The sequence below is a fragment of the Solea senegalensis genome, linkage group LG12 (genome assembly GCF_019176455.1).
Source record: "Solea senegalensis isolate Sse05_10M linkage group LG12, IFAPA_SoseM_1, whole genome shotgun sequence".
Classification (NCBI taxonomy): Eukaryota; Metazoa; Chordata; class Actinopteri; order Pleuronectiformes; family Soleidae; genus Solea; species Solea senegalensis.
In genome coordinates, this window is record NC_058032.1 from 10,357,931 (window position 1) to 10,367,403 (window position 9,473).

The window sequence follows — 9,473 nt, forward strand, 5'->3', positions numbered from 1 at the left end:
CTTTACACTCGCTGAAACGTTGTGGGTGGTGGTCACGGAAGTGTTACCCCCCTTCGCGGAGTTTTTTTTTTTGTCTTCAATTATTTTACCGTCAACATCATTTAAAAATGCAAAATATGCCCAGACTTCTGATCTTGTTTTTTTACTGGGGGGGAAATCTCTGGAGCGCAGGTGGCTTCAGCCGTGTTGTCACAGGACAGTGGAAACTGCGCATGTGCGCCCGCTTCTGAGCGAGTGCCGTTCAGGTGCCGCTGCTTCTTCAGGAAATGAGCAGTATCACTGAGTTTTCCGGTCATCAGTTGCGGTAATCAATCGCGGTTTTAACGATAATTAAAATTTGAAACGGTAGTACTAACCGTCGGGAATTTTACCTCGGTTTATCATCATACCTGTAATCGTTACATCCCTAGTTTCAGCTGTCAGTGACATCGAAAACTAATCCAAAAACAAGGTGACTGGAAAATTTTAATCTGAGAAAAGATCATTGAAAAATACATAAACTTTGAATGGGGAAGAAACAAATGTTTTACTTTTTTTTTTTTTGGCCCATGTACCAGAAAAGGAGAAGGCAAAGTTTATGACCTATACAGCAGCCTGCCACAAGGGGGCTGACCATCTGGCTTCACTTTTGGGAAGCTGTCATGTCATCCATCTTTATATATGGTTCACAGAAGGTACTGAGAATCTTGGGAGATCTAAAACTCAAACCTCAGGCAGTAGAAACAGCCGAAACTCAGACGCATGGACAGCAAACAACAGGGGGCAGAGCAGGAACAAAACAGATGAGCAGACACAGAGTGAGGAGCACAGACTACTTGCACAAAGGGAGGCAGAGATGTTGGGCACAGGTGAAACACATTAGAGCAGGGAACACAGTCATAGAATTGTTTTTTATTTGTACTTTAATCTCATTTTTGCAATTATGTCACTTTTGTCTCCACTCTGTGATATTATCAGTCTGGGACTGGCTGTCCCTCATTGGTAGTCTAATGGGTTTCAGTCATCGTTTAAAGCAAAGACATCCAAACCCATCAGTGATAAGAAGAAGTGCATGCCAACGCATGTGACCCCCCAGCTTTAATAGGCTTCAACTTTGTTTGACTGCTTTTTTTGGTTTTGTCACTCTCATTCATGGGAAGTTAGAGTCGGAGTAATGGTGGCGAGTACCTTCATTTCCCTGCAGTAAATACTGGGCTGTCTGTTCAGTAACCTTCTCTTGTACATCCTTAGCTAGACTGTGTGTCAGCCAAGTTCCTCAGTTGTGTCTTTAATAAATTTGATTTTGCCAATAAACCTGTGTCTTGCACACTCTGTAGAATTGTAACATTGTGTAGAGCCTCTTGCTCCCTGTCCATTCTCAAAATGTAATGTAATGTAATGACATGTCATGAAATAGCGATGGAGACCGAACGTTATTGTTGTTGAAGAGATGAACATCATTCGGACTACTTGTGCTGTGTATTTTCTTTATTTTCTTATGCAGAGTTAAGAGATAATCTACACTGAATGTATAAATTAAATTCTTGTGAGGTGAAAGAGATGCTTCTGCTACAGCAATCAGGTGCTTATTTATCATTGTTTCTCATGGGAGCTGTCCATGAACCTTAACAAAACAATTGTCAGTGCTTTACACAAGAGAAGGACGCGCTCAGGTTGATAAAATATGGACAATACCATTTTCTTCTTTATGTGTTGGACTGGTCAAGGTTGGAGTTGCAGAATTGTGTTTTCTTCTGTTTGCAACGCTGAGACCAAGTGGTTTCTACACCCACATGTCAGACAAGCTATTATCCAACTTGTATGTCTTATATCACGGCTCAAAGTGCCAAGTGTCAATCTTACCCATTGGATTTTACTGTAAGCAAAACCAAGAGAAATACAGGACAGAGCACACACACCATGTACAGTGTAGAACTGGGGTCATTAGAGAATAATGGGCACATTCTAAAGCCCTGATTTAACCTGTACTGATTCAGCTGTACAATTTGAGTCACTTCAATGCATTTCATGTCAAAATTTCTATAGTCAAATGTTGAAAAGGGTACCGAAATAACTCATTCATACTGTCCCAGTTTTTGGCACCCTTGGGTTACCAAGCAGAGTGGCTCTGTTCCTAAAGGGTGGATTACAATACGCTACAATTCATTGACTGGTCGACAGATAGTCATCATTTACGTGTGATGGTAGAGAAAAATGGCAATGTTTTTCCGTGCAGCTTCCAGCTTCACTTCTTCTTGTGATAAAAAACACATGCCAAGAAAAAAAAATGCTGGATGTCCTCCATTCTTGCCCTTTGTGTCGGGTTTTTTTGTCTTTGTGGAATTTATCGGTGAGCTACACTGTGCCACGCTGGCGTGATAGGCTACAGTTACATGGGGATGCAGCTGCATAAGTAGGTTCGTCATTTACAAATACAGCCCTCACACCCCGCGGTAGAAACGCAAGCCAGATCAGGGTGTACCGTTCCAAACTGCACCATGGCAAGTTGAACTGCACCGTATCAGTTGGTGGTAAACGAGGCTTGCGGTATGGTTTAAATGCGGCATCTGCACTCCTAGAACACTGTGTAACTGTGTGCAATTGCAGGAGGAAATGTTTTTATTTACTAAGGCAAGTGTCTATGACTTTCATAAACATGGGGGTAAATAAATGCACTCCTTGCCTAATGGATGCCTAAGTAAATTTAATGATGCCTATTAAAAGGTTTTTTTCTTGAAAATGTTATGCACAGTTTGAATCATTTAACAATCTCCATTCCCGTAAAACACAGATTACTCATGTATTACATCAAAATGCAAGCACTAAGGTTATATTTCCCCCCATCATTTCACTCCACCTCAAATTGAACATTAATCATGGATCATCATTCTGCTCATTTCAGCTTTTCTTCTTCCTTGCGCGAGTGATTTTGTTGCATTGAGTAATCCAACGTTAAAGTGTTATAATAAAGGTAAAATGAGTCCTCTCTTTTATACTCCACCCAAACAAACATTGTAAAATGGCTTAGACTGATGATTAATCATGGTGATTTTCTCTTAACCACTTTGACCGGCAGACGAGCCTTCCTCAGCAGCGCTTTGCTGTTACTTTGAATTTCTGCTCCACCAGTGTGATGTATGAAGTATATGCAAACTGTTAAAATTCTCAATAGGAGAGGGACTGTTATGGCCTAAGTTACAGCTGTGGTATCACTCTCACGATTGGACCAGGTATTGGACTACAGCTTGTTACAGAACCCTTGCTTTTCACATTAACATGAACAATTTGACAGATTTAGACCGTTCTCCAGAGAAAGAGCTAGAATAACAGGTTGCTACAGGTAGAGGCTTCAAAATGGCTATTACAGGCAAATGTTAGTATTTAGGCTGACTTTCCTTGGTACATACTGAACTAATTTCAGGAGACTGTCTTGATGTTTTCTTGAGTAATCATTTGATATATTATACATGACTTACCTTGGCAGGTCCCAGAGTTCCTCTTCAGATTTAGGCTGTCTTATATTTTTTTTCTCTGTCCAAGTGATCCCATACACCCTGAATAATATTCAAGATTTGGTCTCTGTGGAGGCCACTGTCAGTTTTTTAAGCAGTTTTTTTTTTTTTTCTTCTCCAAACCTGCATGAGCAGGGTGCTTGGGAATGTTGATATGCTGAAAAGTAAAACCATACCCAATACAATGCTTTCCAGAAGGAATGGCAGAAAACTATGTAAAACTGTTTGAATACCACATCTTGATGATCAAGTTTGCTTGCTGATTTTCCTTTGTGGGTGACCTTGGTTGATGCTGAATTGTGACTTTATGCCTCTGCAATGTCTGTGATCTTTGGCATTTTAATGGAATACTGTGATTGAAAGCTGGTGTTAAATACAAGTAAGCTTCTAATGAGTTAGACGTGTACAACATGTGTAGGTAAGAGTAATAGATGAATAACATTACCAATGACATTAGGCTCCCATTCCATTTACTTTTTTGTGAGGCCGCTATTGTGCAAATGTAAAGGGAGGTCACAATAAATACTTGGCACAAAATACTTTAATTACTGCATACATATTAGCTGTATTTTTGAGGTATTGTAATAAAGACGTTGAGAAATAATACGATTATATATGGACTTTATAGCATTGCTAGAATTACAAATCTCATGGTTATGAGATTTGAGATTGAGCCCATGAGTTATGCAAAGAACGACACACTTGTGCATGTGTTTTTTAGTTCTATGATTTAGAGTACTTAATTTAAAATTAGCCTAGTTTTACAGATTCTCTCCTGGAGCAAAAGACAATTAAAAGATGGATTTGTTTGTGGAGAGAGCTCAAAATTCAGCGTCTTTGTAATATCAAGGTCAATATGTCTGTTTTTATGCAAGTTTTCACTTGCATAAAATTTTTACTCAAAAACAACTCAAAAACAACCACAAATGGTCTGTCCTTACTCAAGACACACCAAGTACTTGCAGATACAACGACAAAATTAAAAACTATATGGGTAAAATGTAAAATATTTTCTATCTATGTGGAAATGTCCAAGGTAGGATTACCTTGTTTACTGTTCACTGTCAATTCAAATTTATGGATGAACTAAAATGGCAACCAATCCATTACTTATTAGAGTAGTTAAATATAAATCATTTATTTATTTGTTTGGTTTGTTTTTTTAAAAGAAAAGCATATCATGGTGAAGCTGTACATGTCCTTTTTAACATACACAGTTTAGTCTCTCATGTAATTTCACAATTACAAATATGGGTTAGGGTAAAATTAAGAAATAACATGGCATAAAATAAGATAGTGTATAGCGAAGGCATGTGGAATTACTTACAATTTTGTTATTAATATGCCATTTGATCATATCAGGATGTCCTTTCTCAAACCTCAAGGTAGGAGCATGAAGAATCTCAAGAGTGTAAAAGAGATGCCTGCACGCTGCCTTTGCTATGCCATGTCTTTGACAAGGGGCATCCATAGTTTACAAGCCTTGCCTTCAATTTTACTCATCAAACAATGGTTGTGTGCACAGCCCATTCAAGGCAGGAAAAATACAACACAACGTGACAAGAACATCAAGCATTCGGCCATCTGGGAAGGAGGAGTGCCAAATAACGACTCCTCAGTGATTATGGAAGCACAATTCTTTTTCTCTCCTGTCACACCACCAAAAATAGTGGATGTTGAAGAAATAGGTGTGAGCGTTGATCTTATCATGTGCTGCTGCAACTTTGGTCAGATCTTCTTTTCCTGTGAGCGAAAGAGAAACGGTGACATACAAATTGTGACCTTTAGGGGAGAAAAAAACTGCCAGTCCAAAGATGTTGATTGATTTAAAAAGGCTCCTCCCACTCTTAACTCACTTCGATGCAATTTATTTTCCGCTTGCTTTTGTTGCCACCAGGGCCGGTCTAGTTCTTGACCTCACAAAGGGTCGTCATTAAGATTGAAATCTTCACCACATAAATTTTGATTTGAAATCAATTCAGTGACCTTCACTGTGTAAAGGCAAACACATTTTCAAGCCCCTTGCAATTCGAGGCACTGTGTTAAACAAGTGTTGCATATCTTTATTCATCAGGCCTCTGCGAGTCAAATTAAAGAGGTTAAAACTTCATCATGTTATTTTATTTCACTTTTAAAGACACATGCTAACCTATGCAAGGGGGGATTCTGATTAAAGGGTTTTTAATATTGTGAGAATGGATGAATGCACAACTGCCCAAGAATGCAGGGTAGGACTTTATTCAACAGAATGTGCAGTGTAACAGCCAGGCACACTGTTCTTGTCTCACAGAGTTGCCCCAGGCTCCATTTCACAGTAGACAGATGGAGGGAAACGTCACCACACTGTGTACAATTGCATTCATCAAACAACACACAAAGGAGTTATTAAACAGTTGCTTGTTGAGAAAGAGAGAGCCATCTGAGAAAGGAGAATTGAAATGACTCAAATATACATCTTGAAGAGTGAAAAACTGTCATATTGATATCTGGTGATGTTTCTGCTTGTGTTGTGCGCATTTGTATTATTTGGGTTTATTTTGAGCAAAAAAGTGACAGATAAAAGTGAGTAAGTGACACGTCTTTTCTTCTTTTGCACTACAAATCCATCTCCCCACTGGGTTACAGAAAGCAGGTGTGTGATGTGCATGATACAGAGCAAAACTGCAACATACGCCTGCTGTTTTACAATATTCACCCTTTTTTTTAACATAGTTTATAACAAAACCCCAAACAAGCAAGTACAACAGATTATTTCAGTTCTGTAAATGGGTCAGTCTGTCTGTCTGTCTGTCTGTCTATCTATCTATCTATCTATCTATCTATCTATCTATCTCTTTATGACGGAAGCCTATCAATAAGAACTGCAGTTTACTGCAAAATTGTTAGTTTAAAGAACATTATTTCATATATAATACAACTACACTTTAGAAAACTGGTCAAAAAGAACACAGACATTCTAAGAGAAGTAGTCAAATCATTAGTTTACTAAACTGCATCCAACCTTAACCATCACAAATAAATGCCTAACCTGAACCTTATATTAACCCTAACCCTAAAAACCAAGTCTTAAGCCTCAAAAAGGGGTTGAGAGGTGACAAGTGTCCTCACTCCCAATTGATAAGTTGTCGGTCCTCACAAAGACAACCATACAAGAACACACACACACACACACATTTCCCATGGAACATTTGATGGGAACATGTCAACTTACAAAAACAAGGCTGTATTGGCTGTAGTCTAATTGTGTGTCGCAGATGCATGTCACTCAATGTTAGAACATTCATTAGTCTCAAGAGCGCTGTGTTTTGTGATGAATTGTGTCTCATCGTGCTAAAGCCATATACTTCAACTTGGCAGAATATTATTGGCATGTCGTTTTCACAACAAATAAAAAAATCACCTTTTTTAAAAAATATATTTTAGAAAGGCTGTGTCCGGCAACTGCTGACTGACACTAGGAGTTCTTATAGGTCTTAATACTTAATTGGTAAAAAAAAAACAAAAAAACCTCCAATGCTTTCTCCTTGTCCCCATGTCAGTTCAAATAACCCTTTTTTGCTTTTTGAAAAAAAAAAAAAGTATGCATGAATACAAAGCAGAAAGAAGTATTTTTTTAGGGTGAAGCTAAAATACTGTTGGTTCTTCTAAGCACAAATGTAAAGCATATATAAAAAGATAAGTGACACTATTCAAAGCAATAGTTTGATACCAATGACCCTCTGGTGCCTTTATTTTGCGCCACACATGACAGACTGTAATTAGCTTACGCGAAGGCTTTTTCTTCTTACTACCCATTGTGCTCCATAGCCATGCATGCTGAATATTCATACTGTGTGGAAAAAAATCAAATATTTTTCCACTGAGGGTGTACTTTTCTTTCTCTTGGGTCTCTACACCCTTTCTGTGAAATTCTACCTCTGTTGCCAATAAGGTAAAGGCAAATATTGAATTGTCTTCGCTCTGTCCACACCATCTTTCTCAAGTTTTTTTTTTCTTTCTTTCTCCAGAGATCCTTGACAAAGTGTGAGGGTGTGAAAGAGAAGATGGAGGCAATACAGATTTCAACTCACTGTGGTAAATCTCAGTGCTTTTTGAAAGTTTCCATGGACACAAGCCCAACCTGTATAACTGGATGGAAAAGAAAGAAAGAAAGGACAATTCAGCCTCAATGCTTAATACAGGTTTACGCATACGATGGGACAGCAGCTACTCCGTGGTCTCTTTGGACAAGTTATGCTGTTTAAGCTGAAAACATCATACAGACACCACAGAGTGGCATTGAAACTAATGCGATCTAGAAGTCTGAATGTGAATGCACAGCGGCCTTGCAGGAGTTTAGCTCTGCATCCCCTTCCTTTCCATGCACTTGCAGGGCTGTCCCTGGCTGATAAGGTATATCATGTGAATGTTCTCTTGCTGCCAATTATTTCTCTTACATGTGATTCAGGTTAGCATAGTTAGCTTGTAACGGCAATGTTACATATTCTAAACAATGTTTCAGGCCATAAGGGATGTATGCTATGTTTCATGTGACAATGCAAGCAATGTAAACAGACACGACCAGCGACTCCTTCGCTACGTGTGCAGAGCTGGCTCAAGGCAAGGGGGCCCCATGACCCCTAAGGGGTCTTTTTCTTTGTCTTAATTCAAGACTAAAGTCATGTCATTGTCATGGTTACAGTAAATGTGCTGTCTATTTTTATTGACACCATATTCACCTCTTAGTACTGAGCCATTATGAATACTAAGTGAAGACCATTCTTCTGAGATTGCTACGATTAAAGCCAATTTAAGGGTAGGAACATGTCAGGCTGACATTGGGATGATGCAAGCAACACAGCTACAAATGTGCAGAATTTCCCCAGAAGTATTACGTAATTAACTTCTTTATTATTGGTGTGGATAAAGGGTCCCAGAATCAGATGTCACTTCGGGCCCCATGAAGGCTTTGGCCGGCTGTGACCAAAACAGCTAGAATGAAGTAACAGACACATTTTAGAAGTAAGCAGTGAAACCTCCCTGTCCAGCTTAAGCCAATCCTTCCTTTGTCTGCACTTCAACACTCTCTCACTCACTCTGGTTGCACACATACAGGGGTTTTGCTCCTCTTTATGATATATCTTCGGGATGTTGGAAGATTGTCACCGCTGACTCGCTTTCATGTCACGCAAATGGTCCCGCTCAAACTCAAATATTTCGACGAGAAGGAATGAAACGGAAATTCGCGATTTTTGCATTGATACCGTATGCAATCTCATCGCACGGGCACCATATTCAATGTTTTATAACATCCTGCGGGGGCCATATTAAATTACTGAACACATGTCACACAAACCTCTTTAATGCGATGACTGCAGCTGCTGCTCTCTGGCAAGGGGTTTGATGTCAGATGAAGGTGATAATGACAAAAATTAGAAATTCCATGGGGTGTCCTGTGGTGTTATATTTCCTTTATCTCTGACAATATTAATCTTTTCCGCAAAATTTGTTTGAGATAAATTGACACTTACTAACCTGTTTTGGTTCAGCTAGCTTTGCAGCAGCAACAGCTCCTTCCGAACAAAGATGCAGATTCTTACCGACTCACCACAACACATGCCTGCGTACTATTGTCTCTGTACATTGTAGTCTTCTGTACGCAGCTTGTTTGACACCCTCGCTCTGTGGAAGGAATTTCACTTTATTTTCCATTGTATTTTATCCAGTTATGCTGCATGTTTTCAGCTGTAAAGACACTTGACATCGGCCCCCTTTTCATCAGTCTAAATGCAGCCCAAGCATGCACTCTTTAAAAGTGTAGCTTTTACTTTTCTTTTCCTGACAGTCGTCACGATACTTGACAGTGCCGACGAGTAACCTGCGACATGCGTTTGGTTCACCCTGACTGTGACCTGACACAAACACCCAGAGGAGACCACCCCAGAGAACATGTAAGTATTCTGTTTTATGTTATATTCTTTTTTTTTTTATAAGAAACACAAT